At 41.7% G+C, this 15143-nt stretch overlaps 49 pseudogenes; all 49 read right to left on the bottom strand.

The window, feature by feature from the left end:
* Nucleotides 1-132: 132 nt before the first annotated feature.
* On the bottom strand, nucleotides 133-249 carry LOC142701811 (5S ribosomal RNA; annotated as a pseudogene).
* A 255-nt stretch (nucleotides 250-504) lies between these two features.
* LOC142702274 (5S ribosomal RNA) lies at nucleotides 505-621 on the bottom strand (annotated as a pseudogene).
* Nucleotides 622-3105: 2484 nt separating this feature from the next.
* On the bottom strand, nucleotides 3106-3224 carry LOC142671805 (5S ribosomal RNA; annotated as a pseudogene).
* Nucleotides 3225-4779: 1555 nt separating this feature from the next.
* LOC142689566 (5S ribosomal RNA) lies at nucleotides 4780-4896 on the bottom strand (annotated as a pseudogene).
* Nucleotides 4897-4964: 68 nt separating this feature from the next.
* On the bottom strand, nucleotides 4965-5083 carry LOC142738124 (5S ribosomal RNA; annotated as a pseudogene).
* A 67-nt stretch (nucleotides 5084-5150) lies between these two features.
* LOC142737437 (5S ribosomal RNA) lies at nucleotides 5151-5269 on the bottom strand (annotated as a pseudogene).
* Nucleotides 5270-5336: 67 nt separating this feature from the next.
* Nucleotides 5337-5455, bottom strand: LOC142697902 (5S ribosomal RNA; annotated as a pseudogene).
* A 67-nt stretch (nucleotides 5456-5522) lies between these two features.
* On the bottom strand, nucleotides 5523-5641 carry LOC142690720 (5S ribosomal RNA; annotated as a pseudogene).
* Nucleotides 5642-5708: 67 nt separating this feature from the next.
* LOC142697295 (5S ribosomal RNA) lies at nucleotides 5709-5827 on the bottom strand (annotated as a pseudogene).
* Nucleotides 5828-5894: 67 nt separating this feature from the next.
* On the bottom strand, nucleotides 5895-6013 carry LOC142681506 (5S ribosomal RNA; annotated as a pseudogene).
* Nucleotides 6014-6080: 67 nt separating this feature from the next.
* LOC142691472 (5S ribosomal RNA) lies at nucleotides 6081-6199 on the bottom strand (annotated as a pseudogene).
* Nucleotides 6200-6266: 67 nt separating this feature from the next.
* On the bottom strand, nucleotides 6267-6385 carry LOC142673195 (5S ribosomal RNA; annotated as a pseudogene).
* A 67-nt stretch (nucleotides 6386-6452) lies between these two features.
* LOC142669217 (5S ribosomal RNA) lies at nucleotides 6453-6571 on the bottom strand (annotated as a pseudogene).
* A 67-nt stretch (nucleotides 6572-6638) lies between these two features.
* Nucleotides 6639-6757, bottom strand: LOC142728324 (5S ribosomal RNA; annotated as a pseudogene).
* Nucleotides 6758-6824: 67 nt separating this feature from the next.
* Nucleotides 6825-6943, bottom strand: LOC142735978 (5S ribosomal RNA; annotated as a pseudogene).
* Nucleotides 6944-7010: 67 nt separating this feature from the next.
* Nucleotides 7011-7129, bottom strand: LOC142714744 (5S ribosomal RNA; annotated as a pseudogene).
* Nucleotides 7130-7382: 253 nt separating this feature from the next.
* Nucleotides 7383-7501, bottom strand: LOC142715626 (5S ribosomal RNA; annotated as a pseudogene).
* A 67-nt stretch (nucleotides 7502-7568) lies between these two features.
* On the bottom strand, nucleotides 7569-7687 carry LOC142738254 (5S ribosomal RNA; annotated as a pseudogene).
* A 624-nt stretch (nucleotides 7688-8311) lies between these two features.
* Nucleotides 8312-8430, bottom strand: LOC142708966 (5S ribosomal RNA; annotated as a pseudogene).
* Nucleotides 8431-8497: 67 nt separating this feature from the next.
* Nucleotides 8498-8616, bottom strand: LOC142697897 (5S ribosomal RNA; annotated as a pseudogene).
* A 67-nt stretch (nucleotides 8617-8683) lies between these two features.
* Nucleotides 8684-8802, bottom strand: LOC142690709 (5S ribosomal RNA; annotated as a pseudogene).
* A 67-nt stretch (nucleotides 8803-8869) lies between these two features.
* Nucleotides 8870-8988, bottom strand: LOC142686554 (5S ribosomal RNA; annotated as a pseudogene).
* A 67-nt stretch (nucleotides 8989-9055) lies between these two features.
* On the bottom strand, nucleotides 9056-9174 carry LOC142709536 (5S ribosomal RNA; annotated as a pseudogene).
* Nucleotides 9175-9241: 67 nt separating this feature from the next.
* On the bottom strand, nucleotides 9242-9360 carry LOC142737147 (5S ribosomal RNA; annotated as a pseudogene).
* Nucleotides 9361-9427: 67 nt separating this feature from the next.
* On the bottom strand, nucleotides 9428-9546 carry LOC142736684 (5S ribosomal RNA; annotated as a pseudogene).
* A 67-nt stretch (nucleotides 9547-9613) lies between these two features.
* LOC142711018 (5S ribosomal RNA) lies at nucleotides 9614-9732 on the bottom strand (annotated as a pseudogene).
* A 67-nt stretch (nucleotides 9733-9799) lies between these two features.
* Nucleotides 9800-9918, bottom strand: LOC142729763 (5S ribosomal RNA; annotated as a pseudogene).
* A 67-nt stretch (nucleotides 9919-9985) lies between these two features.
* On the bottom strand, nucleotides 9986-10104 carry LOC142730604 (5S ribosomal RNA; annotated as a pseudogene).
* A 67-nt stretch (nucleotides 10105-10171) lies between these two features.
* LOC142707769 (5S ribosomal RNA) lies at nucleotides 10172-10290 on the bottom strand (annotated as a pseudogene).
* A 250-nt stretch (nucleotides 10291-10540) lies between these two features.
* LOC142708944 (5S ribosomal RNA) lies at nucleotides 10541-10659 on the bottom strand (annotated as a pseudogene).
* A 67-nt stretch (nucleotides 10660-10726) lies between these two features.
* Nucleotides 10727-10845, bottom strand: LOC142697893 (5S ribosomal RNA; annotated as a pseudogene).
* A 67-nt stretch (nucleotides 10846-10912) lies between these two features.
* On the bottom strand, nucleotides 10913-11031 carry LOC142690698 (5S ribosomal RNA; annotated as a pseudogene).
* Nucleotides 11032-11098: 67 nt separating this feature from the next.
* On the bottom strand, nucleotides 11099-11217 carry LOC142686532 (5S ribosomal RNA; annotated as a pseudogene).
* Nucleotides 11218-11284: 67 nt separating this feature from the next.
* Nucleotides 11285-11403, bottom strand: LOC142709516 (5S ribosomal RNA; annotated as a pseudogene).
* Nucleotides 11404-11471: 68 nt separating this feature from the next.
* On the bottom strand, nucleotides 11472-11590 carry LOC142737146 (5S ribosomal RNA; annotated as a pseudogene).
* A 67-nt stretch (nucleotides 11591-11657) lies between these two features.
* On the bottom strand, nucleotides 11658-11776 carry LOC142736683 (5S ribosomal RNA; annotated as a pseudogene).
* A 67-nt stretch (nucleotides 11777-11843) lies between these two features.
* On the bottom strand, nucleotides 11844-11962 carry LOC142711007 (5S ribosomal RNA; annotated as a pseudogene).
* A 67-nt stretch (nucleotides 11963-12029) lies between these two features.
* Nucleotides 12030-12148, bottom strand: LOC142729753 (5S ribosomal RNA; annotated as a pseudogene).
* Nucleotides 12149-12215: 67 nt separating this feature from the next.
* LOC142730597 (5S ribosomal RNA) lies at nucleotides 12216-12334 on the bottom strand (annotated as a pseudogene).
* A 67-nt stretch (nucleotides 12335-12401) lies between these two features.
* Nucleotides 12402-12520, bottom strand: LOC142707758 (5S ribosomal RNA; annotated as a pseudogene).
* A 250-nt stretch (nucleotides 12521-12770) lies between these two features.
* On the bottom strand, nucleotides 12771-12889 carry LOC142665877 (5S ribosomal RNA; annotated as a pseudogene).
* Nucleotides 12890-13142: 253 nt separating this feature from the next.
* On the bottom strand, nucleotides 13143-13261 carry LOC142737456 (5S ribosomal RNA; annotated as a pseudogene).
* A 67-nt stretch (nucleotides 13262-13328) lies between these two features.
* LOC142703802 (5S ribosomal RNA) lies at nucleotides 13329-13447 on the bottom strand (annotated as a pseudogene).
* Nucleotides 13448-13514: 67 nt separating this feature from the next.
* LOC142714733 (5S ribosomal RNA) lies at nucleotides 13515-13633 on the bottom strand (annotated as a pseudogene).
* Nucleotides 13634-13700: 67 nt separating this feature from the next.
* On the bottom strand, nucleotides 13701-13819 carry LOC142714722 (5S ribosomal RNA; annotated as a pseudogene).
* A 67-nt stretch (nucleotides 13820-13886) lies between these two features.
* LOC142703960 (5S ribosomal RNA) lies at nucleotides 13887-14005 on the bottom strand (annotated as a pseudogene).
* A 67-nt stretch (nucleotides 14006-14072) lies between these two features.
* LOC142729747 (5S ribosomal RNA) lies at nucleotides 14073-14191 on the bottom strand (annotated as a pseudogene).
* A 67-nt stretch (nucleotides 14192-14258) lies between these two features.
* On the bottom strand, nucleotides 14259-14377 carry LOC142730585 (5S ribosomal RNA; annotated as a pseudogene).
* A 436-nt stretch (nucleotides 14378-14813) lies between these two features.
* Nucleotides 14814-14932, bottom strand: LOC142666813 (5S ribosomal RNA; annotated as a pseudogene).
* Nucleotides 14933-15143: the final 211 nt, after the last annotated feature.

The following is a 15143-nucleotide window of genomic DNA, read 5'->3' as shown; positions in this document are numbered from 1 at the left end:
TTAAGCTGTGTAACTTCTGCGATCTGACGAGAGCAGGCACATTCAGCTTAGAATGGCCATTGACATTAAATGCTTTAATCCATAGTCCTTTTTAATCGATTGTGAAACAAAATCTAAACGACATAATAAAAAGTCAACCGCACCACGGATTCCCAGACAGTCTCCCACACTGGTACTAGCGAGGCCTTAAGCTGTGTAACTTCTGCGATCTGACGAGAGCAGGCACATTCAGCTTAGAATGGCCATTGACATTAAATGCTTTAATCCATAGTCCTTTTTAATCGATTGTGAAACAAAATCTAAACGACATAATAAAAAGTCAACCGCACCACGGATTCCCAGACAGTCTCCCACACTGGTACTAGCGAGGCGTTAAGCTGTGTAACTTCTGCGATCTAACGAGAGCAGGCACAATCAGCTTAGAATGGCCATTGACATTAAATGCTTTAATCCATAGTCCTTTTTAATCGATTGTGAAACAAAATCTAAACGACATAATAAAAAGTCAACCGCACCACAGATTCCCAGACAGTCTCCCACACTGGTACTAGCGAGGCCTTAAGCTGCGTAACTTCTGCGATCTGACGAGAGCAGGCACATTCAGCTTAGAATGGCCATTGACATTAAATGCTTTAATCAATAGTCCTTTTTAATCGATTGTGAAACAAAATCTAAACGACATAATAAAAAGTCAACCGCACCACGGATTCCAAGACAGTCTCCCACACTGGTACTAGCGAGGCCTTAAGCTGTGTAACTTCTGCGATCTGACGAGAGCAGGCACATTCAGCTTAGAATTGCCATTGACATTAAATGCTTTAATCCATAGTCCTTTTTAATCGATTGTGAAACAAAAATCTAAACGACATAATAAAAAGTCAACCACTCCACGGATTCCCAGACAGTCTCCCACACTGGTACTAGCGAGGCCTTAAGCTGAGTAACTTCTGCGATCTGACGAGAGCAGGAACATTCAGCTTAGAATGGCGATTGACATTAAATGCTTTAATCCATAGTCCTTTTTAATCGATTGTGAAACAAAATCTAAACGACATAATAAAAAGTCAAGCGCACCACGGATTCCCAGACAGTCTCCCACACTGGTACTAGCGAGGCCTTAAGCTGTGTAACTTCTGCGATCTGACGAGAGCAGGGACATTCAGCTTAGAATGGCCATTGACATTAAATGCTTTAATCCATAGTCCTTTTTAATCGATTGTGAAACAAAATCTAAACGACAAAATAAAAATTCAACCGCGCCACGGATTCCCAGACAGTCTCCCACACTGGTACTAGCGAGGCCTTAAGCTGTGTAACTTCTGCGATCTGACGAGAGCAGGCACATTCAGCTTAGAATAGCCATTGACGTTAAATGCTTTAATCCATAGTCCTATTTAATCTATTGTGAAACAAAATCTAAACGACATAAAAAGTCAACCGCACCACGGATTCCCAGACAGTCTCCCACACTGGTACTAGCGAGGCGTTAAGTTGTGTAACTTCTGCGATCTAACGAGAGCAGGCACATTCAGCTTAGAATGGCCATTGACATTAAATGCTTTAATCCATAGTCCTTTTTAATCGATTGTGAAACAAAATCTAAACGACCTAATAAATATTCAACCGCACCACTGATTCCCAGACAGTCTCCCTCACTGGTACTAGCGAGGCCTTAAGCTGTGTAACTTCTGCGATCTGACGAGAGCAGGCACATTCAGCTTAGAATGGCCATTGACGTTAAATGCTTTAATCCATAGTCCTATTTAATCTATTGTGAAACAAAATCTAAACGACATAATAATAAGTCAACCGCACCACGGATTCCCAGACAGTCTCCCACACTGGTACTAGCGAGGCGTTAAGCTGTGTAACTTCTGCGATCTTACGAGAGCAGGCACATTCAGCTTAGAATGGCCATTGACATTAAATGCTTTAATCCATAGTCCTTTTTAATCGATTGTGAAACAAAATCTAAACGACATAATAAAAATTCAACCACACCACGGATTCAAAGACAGTCTCCCACACTGGTACTAGCGAGGCCTTAAGCTGTGTAACTTCTGCGATCTGACGAGAGCAGGCACATTCAGCTTAGAATGGCCATTGACGTTAAATGCTTTAATCCATAGTCCTAATTAATCTATTGTGAAACAAAATCTAAACGACATAATAAAAAGTCAACCGCACCACGGATTCCCAGACAGTCTCCCACACTGGTACTAGCGAGGCGTTAAGCAGTGTAACTTCTGCGATCTAACGAGAGCAGGCACATTCAGCTTAGAATGGCCATTGACATTAAATGCTTTAATCCATAGTCCTTTTTAATCGATTGTGAAACAAAATCTAAACGATATAATAAAAATTCAACCGCACCACGGATTCCCAGACAGTCTCCCACACTGGTACTAGCGAGACCTTAAGCTGTGTAACTTCTGCGATCTGACGAGAGCAGGCACATTCAGCTTAGAATGGCCATTGACGTTAAATGCTTTAATCCATAGTCCTAATTAATCTATTGTGAAACAAAATCTAAACGACATAATAAAAATTCAACCAAACCACGGATTCCCAGACAGTCTCCCACATTGGTACTAGCGAGGCCTTAAGCTGTGTAACTTCTGCGTTCTGACGAGAGCAGGCACATTCAGCTTAGAATGGCCATTGACGTTAAATGCTTTAATCCATAGTCCTATTTAATCTATTGTGAAACAAAATCTAAACGACATAATAAAAAGTCAACCGCACCACAGTTTCCCAGACAGTCTCCCACACTGGTACTAGCGAGGACTTAAGCTGTGTAACTTCTGCGATCTGACGAGAGCAGTCACATTCAGCTTAGAATGGCCATTGACATTAAATGCTTTAATCCATAGTCCTTTTTAATCTATTGTGAAACAAAATCTAAACGACATAATAAAAAGTCAACCGTACCACGGATTCCCAGACAGTCTCCCACACTGGTACTAGCGAGACCTTAATCTGTGTAATTTCTGCGTTCTGACGAGAGCAGGCACATTCAGCTTAGAATGGCCATTGACGTTAAATGCTTTAATCCATAGTCCTATTTAATCTATTGTGAAACAAAATCTAAACAACATAATAAAAAGCCAACCGCACCACGGATTCCCAGACAGTCTCCCACACTGGTACTAGCGAGACCTTAATCTGTGTAATTTCTGCGTTCTGACGAGAGCAGGCACATTCAGCTTAGAATGGCCATTGACGTTAAATGCTTTAATCCATAGTCCTATTTAATCTATTGTGAAACAAAATCTAAACGACATAATAAAAATTCAACCGCACCACGGATTCCCAGACAGTCTCCCACACTGGTACTAGCGAGGCCTTAAGCTGTGTAACTTCTGCGATCTGACGAGAGCAGGGACATTCAGCTTAGAATGGCCATTGACATTAAATGCTTTAATCCATAGTCCTTTTTAATCGATTGTGAAACAAAATCTAAACGACATAATAAAAATTCAACCGCACCACGGATTCCCAGACACTCTCCCACACTGGTACTAGCGAGGCCTTAAGCTGTGTAACTTCTGCGTTCTGACGAGAGCAGGCACATTCAGCTTAGAATGGCCATTGACGTTAAATGCTTTAATCCATAGTCCTTTTTAATCAATTGTGAAACAAAATCTAAACGACATAATAAAAGTCAACCGCACCACGGATTCCCAGACAGTCTCCCACACAGGTACTGGTGAGGCCTTAAGCTGTGTAACTTCTGCGATCTGACGAGAGCAGGCACATTCAGCTTAGAATGGCCATTGACATTAAATGCTTTAATCCATAGTCCTATTTAATCTATTGTGAAACAAAATCTAAAGGACATAATAAAAAGTCAACCGCACCACGGATTCCCAGACAGTCTCCCACACTGGTACTAGCGAGGCGTTAAGCTGTGTAACTTCTGCGATCTAACGAGAGAAGGCAAATTCAGCTTAGAATGGCCATTGACATTAAAAGCCTTAATCCAAAGTCCTATTTAATCTATTGTGAAACAAAATCTAAACAACATAATAAAAAGTCAACCGCACCACGGATTCCCAGACTGTCTCCCACACTGGTACTAGCGAGGCCTTAAGCTGTGTAACTTCTGCGTTCTGACGAGAGCAGGCACATTCAGCTTAGAATTGCCATTGACGTTAAATGCTTTAATCCATAGTCCTATTTAATCTATTGTGAAACAAAATCTAAACGACATAATAAAAAGTCAACCGCACCACGGATTCCCAGACAGTCTCCCACACTGCTACTAGCGAGGCCTTAAGCTGTGTAACTTCTGCGATCTGACGAGAGCAGGCACATTCAGCTTAGAATAGCCATTGACATTAAATGCTTTAATCCATAGTCCTTTTTAATCGATTGTGAAACAAAATCTAAACGACATAATAAAAAGTCAACCGCACCACGGATTCCCAGACAGTCTCCCACACTGGTACTAGTGAGGCGTTAAGCTGTGTAACTTCTGCGATCTAACGAGAGCAGGCACATTCAGCTTAGAATGGCCATTGACATTAAATGCTTTAATCCATAGTCCTTTTTAATCGATTGTGAAACAAAATCTAAACGACATAATAAAAAGTCAACCGCACCACGGATTCCGAGACAGTCTCCCACACTGGTACTAGCGAGGCGTTAAGCTGTGTAATTTCTGCGATCTAACGAGAGCAGGCACATTCAGCTTAGAATGGCCATTGACATTAAATGCTTTAATCCATAGTCCTTTTTAATCGATTGTGAAACAAAATCTAAACGACATAATAAAAAGTCAACCGCACCACGGATTCCCAGACAGTCTCCCACACTGGTACTAGCGAGGCCTTAAGCTGCGTAACTTCTGCGATCTGACGAGAGCAGGCACATTCAGCTTAGAATGGCCATTGACATTAAATGCTTTAATCCATAGTCCTTTTTAATCGATTGTGAAACAAAATCTAAACGACATAATAAAAAGTCAACCGCACCACGGATTCCAAGACAGTCTCCCACACTGGTACTAGCGAGGCCTTAAGCTGTGTAACTTCTGCGATCTTACGAGAGCAGGCACATTCAGCTTAGAATGGCCATTGACATTAAATGCTTTAATCCATAGTCCTTTTTAATCGATTGTGAAACAAAATCTAAACGACATAATAAAAAGTCAACCGCACCACGGATTCCCAGACAGTCTCCCACACTGGTACTAGCGAGGCGTTAAGCTGTGTAACTTCTGCGATCTAATGAGAGCAGGTACATTCAGCTTAGAATGGCCATTGACATTAAATGCTTTAATCCATAGTCCTTTTTAATCGATTGTGAAACAAAATCTAAACGACCTAATAAATATTCAACCGCACCACTGATTCCCAGACAGTCTCCCTCACTGGTACTAGCGAGGCCTTAAGCTGTGTAACTTCTGCGATCTGACGAGAGCAGGCACATTCAGCTTAGAATGGCCATTGACGTTAAATGCTCTAATCCATAGTCCTATTTAATCTATTGTGAAACAAAATCTAAACGACATAATAATAAGTCAACCGCACCACGGATTCCCAGACAGTCTCCCACACTGGTACTAGCGAGGCGTTAAGCTGTGTAACTTCTGCGATCTTACGAGAGCAGGCACATTCAGCTTAGAATGGCCATTGACATTAAATGCTTTAATCCATAGTCCTTTTTAATCGATTGTGAAAAAAAATCTAAACGACATAATAAAAAGTCAGCCGCACCACGGATTCCCAGACAGTCTCCCACACTGGTACTAGCGAGGCCTTAAGCTGTGTAACTTCTGCGTTTTGACGAGAGCAGGCACATGCAGCTTAGAATGGCCATTGACGTTAAATGCTTTAATCCATAGTCCTATTTAATCTATTGTGAAACAAAATCTAAACGACATAATAAAAAGTCAACCGCACCACGGATTCCCAGACAGTCTCCCACACTGGTACTAGCGAGGCGTTAAGCTGTGTAACTTCTGCGATCTAACGAGAGCAGGCACATTCAGCTTAGAATGGCCATTGACATTAAATGCTTTAATCCATAGTCCTTTTTAATCGATTGTGAAACAAAATCTAAACGACATAATAAAAAGTCAACCGCACCACGGATTCCCAGACAGTCTCCCACACCGGTACTAGCGAGGCCTTACGCTGCGTAACTTCTGCGATCTGACGAGAGCAGGGACATTCAGCTTAGAATGCCCATTGACATTAAATGCTTTAATCCATAGTCCTTTTTAATCGATTGTGAAACAAAATCTAAACGACATAATAAAAATTCAACCGCACCATGGATTCCCAGACAGTCTCCCACACTGGTACTAGCGAGGCCTTAAGCTGTGTAACTTCTGCGTTCTGACGAGAGCAGGCACATTCAGCTTAGAATGGCCATTGACGTTAAATGCTTTAATCCATAGTCCTTTTTAATCAATTGTGAAACAAAATCTAAACGACATAATAAAAAGTCAACCGCACCACGGATTCCCAGACAGTCTCTCACACTGGTACTAGCGAGGCCTTAAGCTGTGTAACTTCTGCGATCTAACGAGAGCAGGCACATTCAGCTTAGAATGGCCATTGACATTAAATGCTTTAATCCATAGTCCTTTTTAATCGATTGTGAAACAAAATCTAAACGACATAATAAAAAGTCAACCGCACCACGGATTCCCAGACAGTCTCCCACACTGGTACTAGCGAGGCCTTAAGCTGTGTAACTTCTGCGATCTGACGAGAGCAGGGACATTCAGCTTAGAATGGCCATTGACATTAAATGCTTTAATCCATAGTCCTTTTTAATCGATTGTGAAACAAAATCTAAACGACATAATAAAAAGTCAACCGCACCACGGATTCCAAGACAGTCTCCCACACTGGTACTAGCGAGGCCTTAAGCTGTGTAACTTCTGCGATCTGACGAGAGCAGGCACATTCAGCTTAGAATGGCCATTGACATTAAATGCTTTAATCCATAGTCCTTTTTAATCGATTGTGAAACAAAATCTAAACGACATAATAAAAAGTCAACCGCACCACGGATTCCCAGACAGTCTCCCACACTGGTACTAGCGAGGCCTTAAGCTGTGTAACTTCTGCGATCTGACGAGAGCAGGCACATTCAGCTTAGAATGGCCATTGACATTAAATGCTTTAATCCATAGTCCTTTTTAATCGATTGTGAAACAAAATCTAAACGACATAATAAAAAGTCAACCGCACCACGGATTCCCAGACAGTCTCCCACACTGGTACTAGCGAGGCGTTAAGCTGTGTAACTTCTGCGATCTAACGAGAGCAGGCACAATCAGCTTAGAATGGGCATTGACATTAAATGCTTTAATCCATAGTCCTTTTTAATCGATTGTGAAACAAAATCTAAACGACATAATAAAAAGTCAACCGCACCACAGATTCCCAGACAGTCTCCCACACTGGTACTAGCGAGGCCTTAAGCTGCGTAACTTCTGCGATCTGACGAGAGCAGGCACATTCAGCTTAGAATGGCCATTGACATTAAATGCTTTAATCCATAGTCCTTTTTAATCGATTGTGAAACAAAATCTAAACGACATAATAAAAAGTCAACCGCACCACGGATTCCAAGACAGTCTCCCACACTGGTACTAGCGAGGCCTTAAGCTGTGTAACTTCTGCGATCTGACGAGAGCAGGCACATTCAGCTTAGAATTGCCATTGACATTAAATGCTTTAATCCATAGTCCTTTTTAATCGATTGTGAAACAAAAATCTAAACGACATAATAAAAAGTCAACCACTCCACGGATTCCCAGACAGTCTCCCACACTGGTACTAGCGAGGCCTTAAGCTGAGTAACTTCTGCGATCTGACGAGAGCAGGAACATTCAGCTTAGAATGGCGATTGACATTAAATGCTTTAATCCATAGTCCTTTTTAATCGATTGTGAAACAAAATCTAAACGACATAATAAAAAGTCAAGCGCACCACGGATTCCCAGACAGTCTCCCACACTGGTACTAGCGAGGCCTTAAGCTGTGTAACTTCTGCGATCTGACGAGAGCAGGGACATTCAGCTTAGAATGGCCATTGACATTAAATGCTTTAATCCATAGTCCTTTTTAATCGATTGTGAAACAAAATCTAAACGACAAAATAAAAATTCAACCGCGCCACGGATTCCCAGACAGTCTCCCACACTGGTACTAGCGAGGCCTTAAGCTGTGTAACTTCTGCAATCTGACGAGAGCAGGCACATTCAGCTTAGAATAGCCATTGACGTTAAATGCTTTAATCCATAGTCCTATTTAATCTATTGTGAAACAAAATCTAAACGACATAAAAAAGTCAACCGCACCACGGATTCCCAGACAGTCTCCCACACTGGTACTAGCGAGGCGTTAAGTTGTGTAACTTCTGCGATCTAACGAGAGCAGGCACATTCAGCTTAGAATGGCCATTGACATTAAATGCTTTAATCCATAGTCCTTTTTAATCGATTGTGAAACAAAATCTAAACGACCTAATAAATATTCAACCGCACCACTGATTCCCAGACAGTCTCCCTCACTGGTACTAGCGAGGCCTTAAGCTGTGTAACTTCTGCGATCTGACGAGAGCAGGCACATTCAGCTTAGAATGGCCATTGACGTTAAATGCTTTAATCCATAGTCCTATTTAATCTATTGTGAAACAAAATCTAAACGACATAATAATAAGTCAACCGCACCACGGATTCCCAGACAGTCTCCCACACTGGTACTAGCGAGGCGTTAAGCTGTGTAACTTCTGCGATCTTACGAGAGCAGGCACATTCAGCTTAGAATGGCCATTGACATTAAATGCTTTAATCCATAGTCCTTTTTAATCGATTGTGAAACAAAATCTAAACGACATAATAAAAAGTCAGCCGCACCACGGATTCCCAGACAGTCTCCCACACTGGTACTAGCGAGGACTTAAGCTGTGTAACTTCTGCGATCTGACGAGAGCAGGAACATTCAGCTTAGAATGGCCATTGACATTAAATGCTTTAATCTATAGTCCTTTTTAATCGATTGTGAAACAAAATCTAAACGACATAATAAAAATTCAACCGCACCATGGATTCCCAGACAGTCTCCCACACTGGTACTAGTGAGGCCTTAAGCTGTGTAACTTCTGCGTTCTGACGAGAGCAGGCACCTTCAGCTTAGAATTGCCATTGACGTTAAATGCTTTAATCCATAGTCCTTTTTAATCAATTGTGAAACAAAATCGAAACGCCATAATAAAAAGTCAACCGCACCACGGATTCCCAGACAGTCTCCCACACTGGTACTGGTGAGGCCTTAAGCTGTGTAACTTCTGCGATCTGACGAGAGCAGGGACATTCAGCTTAGAATGGCCATTGACATTAAATGCTTTAATCCATAGTCCTTTTTAATCGATTGTGAAACAAAATCTAAACGACATAATAAAAATTCAACCGCACCACGGATTCCCAGACAGTCTCCCACACTGGTACTAGCGAGGCCTTAAGCTGTGTAACTTCTGCGATCTGACGAGAGCAGGCACATTCAGCTTAGAATGGCCATTGACGTTAAATGCTTTAATCCATAGTCCTATTTAATCTATTGTGAAACAAAAGCTAAACGACATAATAAAAAGTCAACCGCACCACGGATTCCCAGACAGTCTCCCACACTGGTACTAGCGAGGCGTTAAGCTGTGTAACTTCTGCGATCTAACGAGAGCAGGCACATTCAGCTTAGAATGGCCTTTGACATTAAATGCTTTAATCTATAGTCCTTTTTAATCGATTGTGAAACAAAATCTAAACGACATAATAAAAAGTCAACCGCACCACGGATTCCCAGACAGTCTCCCACACTGGTACTAGCGAGGCCTTAAGCTGTGTAACTTCTGCGATCTGAAGAGAGCAGGCACATTCAGCTTAGAATGGCCATTGACTTTAAAAGCCTTAAACCATAGTCCTATTTAATCTATTGTGAAACAAAATCTAAACAACATAATAAAAAGTCAACCGCACCACAGATTCCCAGAGAGTCTCCCACACTGGTACTAGCGAGGCCTTAAGCTGTGTAACTTCTGCGATCTGACGAGAGCAGGCACATTCAGCTTAGAATGGCCATTGACGTTAAATGCTTTAATCCATAGTCCTATTTAATCTATTGTGAAACAAAATCTAAACGACATAATAAAAATGCAACCGCACCACGGATTCCCAGACACTCTCCCACACTGGTACTAGCGAGGCCTTAAGCTGTGTAACTTCTGCGTTCTGACGAGAGCAGGCACATTCAGCTTAGAATGGCCATTGACGTTAAATGCTTTAATCCATAGTCCTTTTTAATCAATTGTGAAACAAAATCTAAACGACATAATAAAAAGTCAACCGCACCACGGATTCCCAGACAGTCTCCCACACTGGTACTAGCGAAGCGTTAAGCTGTGTAACTTCTGCGATCTAACGAGAGAAGGCAAATTCAGCTTAGAATGGCCATTGACATTAAAAGCCTTAATCCAAAGTCCTATTTAATCTATTGTGAAACAAAATCTAAACATAATAAAAAGTCAACCGCACCACGGATTCCCAGACAGTCTCCCACACTGGTACTAGCGAGGCGTTAAGTTGTGTAACTTCTGCGATCTAACGAGAGCAGGCACATTCAGCTTAGAATGGCCATTGACATTAAATGCTTTAATCCATAGTCCTTTTTAATCGATTGTGAAACAAAATCTAAACGACCTAATAAATATTCAACCGCACCACTGATTCCCAGACAGTCTCCCTCACTGGTACTAGCGAGGCCTTAAGCTGTGTAACTTCTGCGATCTGACGAGAGCAGGCACATTCAGCTTAGAATGGCCATTGACGTTAAATGCTTTAATCCATAGTCCTATTTAATCTATTGTGAAACAAAATCTAAACGACATAATAATAAGTCAACCGCACCACGGATTCCCAGACAGTCTCCCACACTGGTACTAGCGAGGCGTTAAGCTGTGTAACTTCTGCGATCTTACGAGAGCAGGCACATTCAGCTTAGAATGGCCATTGACATTAAATGCTTTAATCCATAGTCCTTTTTAATCGATTGTGAAACAAAATCTAAACGACATAATAAAAAGTCAGCCGCACCACGGATTCCCAGACAGTCTCCCACACTGGTACTAGCGAGGACTTAAGCTGTGTAACTTCTGCGATCTGACGAGAGCAGGAACATTCAGCTTAGAATGGCCATTGACATTAAATGCTTTAATCTATAGTCCTTTTTAATCGATTGTGAAACAAAATCTAAACGACATAATAAAAATTCAACCGCACCATGGATTCCCAGACAGTCTCCCACACTGGTACTAGTGAGGCCTTAAGCTGTGTAACTTCTGCGTTCTGACGAGAGCAGGCACCTTCAGCTTAGAATTGCCATTGACGGTTAAATGCTTTAATCCATAGTCCTTTTTAATCAATTGTGAAACAAAATCGAAACGCCATAATAAAAAGTCAACCGCACCACGGATTCCCAGACAGTCTCCCACACTGGTACTGGTGAGGCCTTAAGCTGTGTAACTTCTGCGATCTGACGAGAGCAGGGACATTCAGCTTAGAATGGCCATTGACATTAAATGCTTTAATCCATAGTCCTTTTTAATCGATTGTGAAACAAAATCTAAACGACATAATAAAAATTCAACCGCACCACGGATTCCCAGACAGTCTCCCACACTGGTACTAGCGAGGCCTTAAGCTGTGTAACTTCTGCGATCTGACGAGAGCAGGCACATTCAGCTTAGAATGGCCATTGACGTTAAATGCTTTAATCCATAGTCCTATTTAATCTATTGTGAAACAAAAGCTAAACGACATAATAAAAAGTCAACCGCACCACGGATTCCCAGACAGTCTCCCACACTGGTACTAGCGAGGCGTTAAGCTGTGTAACTTCTGCGATCTAACGAGAGCAGGCACATTCAGCTTAGAATGGCCTTTGACATTAAATGCTTTAATCTATAGTCCTTTTTAATCGATTGTGAAACAAAATCTAAACGACATAATAAAAAGTCAACCGCACCACGGATTCCCAGACAGTCTCCCACACTGGTACTAGCGAGGCCTTAAGCTGTGTAACTTCTGCGATCTGAAGAGAGCAGGCACATTCAGCTTAGAATGGCCATTGACTTTAAAAGCCTTAAACCATAGTCCTATTTAATCTATTGTGAAACAAAATCTAAACAACATAATAAAAAGTCAACCGCACCACAGATTCCCAGAGAGTCTCCCACACTGGTACTAGCGAGGCCTTAAGCTGTGTAACTTCTGCGATCTGACGAGAGCAGGCACATTCAGCTTAGAATGGCCATTGACGTTAAATGCTTTAATCCATAGTCCTATTTAATCTATTGTGAAACAAAATCTAAACGACATAATAAAAATGCAACCGCACCACGGATTCCCAGACACTCTCCCACACTGGTACTAGCGAGGCCTTAAGCTGTGTAACTTCTGCGTTCTGACGAGAGCAGGCACATTCAGCTTAGAATGGCCATTGACGTTAAATGCTTTAATCCATAGTCCTTTTTAATCAATTGTGAAACAAAATCTAAACGACATAATAAAAAGTCAACCGCACCACGGATTCCCAGACAGTCTCCCACACTGGTACTAGCGAAGCGTTAAGCTGTGTAACTTCTGCGATCTAACGAGAGAAGGCAAATTCAGCTTAGAATGGCCATTGACATTAAAAGCCTTAATCCAAAGTCCTATTTAATCTATTGTGAAACAAAATCTAAACATAATAAAAAGTCAACCGCACCACGGATTCCCAGACAGTCTCCCACACTGGTACTGGTGAGGCCTTAAGCTGTGTAACTTCTGCGATCTGACGAGAGCAGGCACATTCAGCTTAGAATGGCCATTGATGTTAAATGCTTTAATCCATAGTCCTATTTAATCTATTGTGAAACAAAATCTAAACGACATAATAAAAAGTCAACCGCACCACGGATTCCCAGACAGTCTCCCACACTGGTACTAACGAAGCGTTAAGCTGTGTAACTTCTGCGATCTAACGAGAGAAGGCAAATTCAGCTTAGAATGGCCATTGACATTAAAAGCCTTAATCCAAAGTCCTATTTAATTTATTGTGAAACAAAATCTAAACAACATAATAAAAAGTCAACCGCACCACGGATTCCCAGACTGTCTCCTACACTGGTACTAGCGAGGCCTTAAGCTGTGTAACTTCTGCGTTCTGACGAGAGCAGGCACATTCAGCTTAGAATTGCCATTGACGTTAAATGCTTTAATCCATAGTCCTATTTAATCTATTGTGAAACAAAATCTAAACGACATAATAAAAAGTCAACCGCACCACGGATTCCCAGACAGTCTCCCACACTGGTACTAGCGAGGCCTTAAGCTGTGTAACTTCTGCAATCTGACGAGAGAAGGCACATTCAGCTTAGAATGGCCATTGACATTGAATGCTTTAATCCATAGTCCTTTTTAATCGATTGTGAAACAAAATCTAAACGACATAATAAAAAGTCAACCGCACCACGGATTCCCAGACAGTCTCCCACACTGGTACTAGCGAGGCCTTAAGCTGTGTAACTTCTGCGATCTGACGAGAGCAGGCACATTCAGCTTAGAATGGCCATTGACATTAAATGATTTAATCCATAGTCCTTTTTAATCGATTGTGAAACAAAATCTAAACGACATAATAACAAGTCAACCGCACCACGGATTCCCAGACAGTCTCCCACACTGGTACTAGCGAGGCCTTAAGCTGTGTAACTTCTGCGATCTGACGAGAGCAGGCACATTCAGCTTAGAATGGCCATTGACATTAAATGCTTTAATCCATAGTCCTTTTTAATCGATTGTGAAACAAAATCTAAACGACATAATAAAAAGTCAACCGCACCACGGATTCCCAGACAGTCTCCCACACTGGTACTAGCGAGGCGTTAAGCTGTGTAACTTCTGCGATCTAACGAAAGCAGGCACATTCAGCTTAGAATGGCCATTGACATTAAATGCTTTAATCCATAGTTCTTTTTAATCGATTGTGAAACAAAATCTAAACGACATAATAAAAAGTCAACCGCACCACGGATTCCCAGACAGTCTCCCACACTGGTACTAGCGAGGCCTTAAGCTGTGTAACTTCTGCGATCTGAAGAGAGCAGGCACATTCAGCTTAGAATGGCCATTGACTTTAAAAGCCTTAAACCATAGTCCTATTTAATCTATTGTGAAACAAAATCTAAACAACATAATAAAAAGTCAACCGCACCACAGATTCCCAGAGAGTCTCCCACACTGGTACTAGCGAGGCCTTAAGCTGTGTAACTTCTGCGATCTGACGAGAGCAGGCACATTCAGCTTAGAATGGCCATTGACATTAAATGCTTTAATCCATAGTCCTATTTAATCTATTGTGAAACAAAATCTAAACGACATAATAAAAATGCAACCGCACCACGGATTCCCAGACACTCTCCCACACTGGTACTAGCGAGGCCTTAAGCTGTGTAACTTCTGCGTTCTGACGAGAGCAGGCACATTCAGCTTCGAATGGCCATTGACGTTAAATGCTTTAATCCATAGTCCTTTTTAATCAATTGTGAAACAAAATCTAAACGACATAATAAAAAGTCAACCGCACCACGGATTCCCAGACAGTCTCCCACACTGGTACTAGCGAAGCGTTAAGCTGTGTAACTTCTGCGATCTAACGAGAGAAGGCAAATTCAGCTTAGAATGGCCATTGACATTAAAAGCCTTAATCCAAAGTCCTATTTAATCTATTGTGAAACAAAATCTAAACATAATAAAAAGTCAACTGCACCACGGATTCCCAGACAGTCTCCCACACTGGTACTGGTGAGGCCTTAAGCTGTGTAACTTCTGCGATCTGACGAGAGCAGGCACATTCAGCTTAGAATGGCCATTGATGTTAAATGCTTTAATCCATAGTCCTATTTAATCTATTGTGAATCAAAATCTAAACGACATAATAAAAAGTCAACCGCACCACGGATTCCCAGACAGTCTCCCACACTGGTACTAGCGAAGCGTTAAGCTGTGTAACTTCTGCGATCTAACGAGAGAAGGCAAATTCAGCTTAGAATGGCCATTGACATTAAAAGCCTTAATCCAAAGTCCT

The sequence above is a fragment of the Rhinoderma darwinii genome, chromosome 1 (assembly GCF_050947455.1).
Source record: "Rhinoderma darwinii isolate aRhiDar2 chromosome 1, aRhiDar2.hap1, whole genome shotgun sequence".
NCBI lineage: Eukaryota > Metazoa > Chordata > Amphibia > Anura > Rhinodermatidae > Rhinoderma > Rhinoderma darwinii.
The sequence above is the reverse complement of the archived record's forward strand: the minus strand, read 5'-3'. Positions and strand labels throughout refer to the sequence as shown.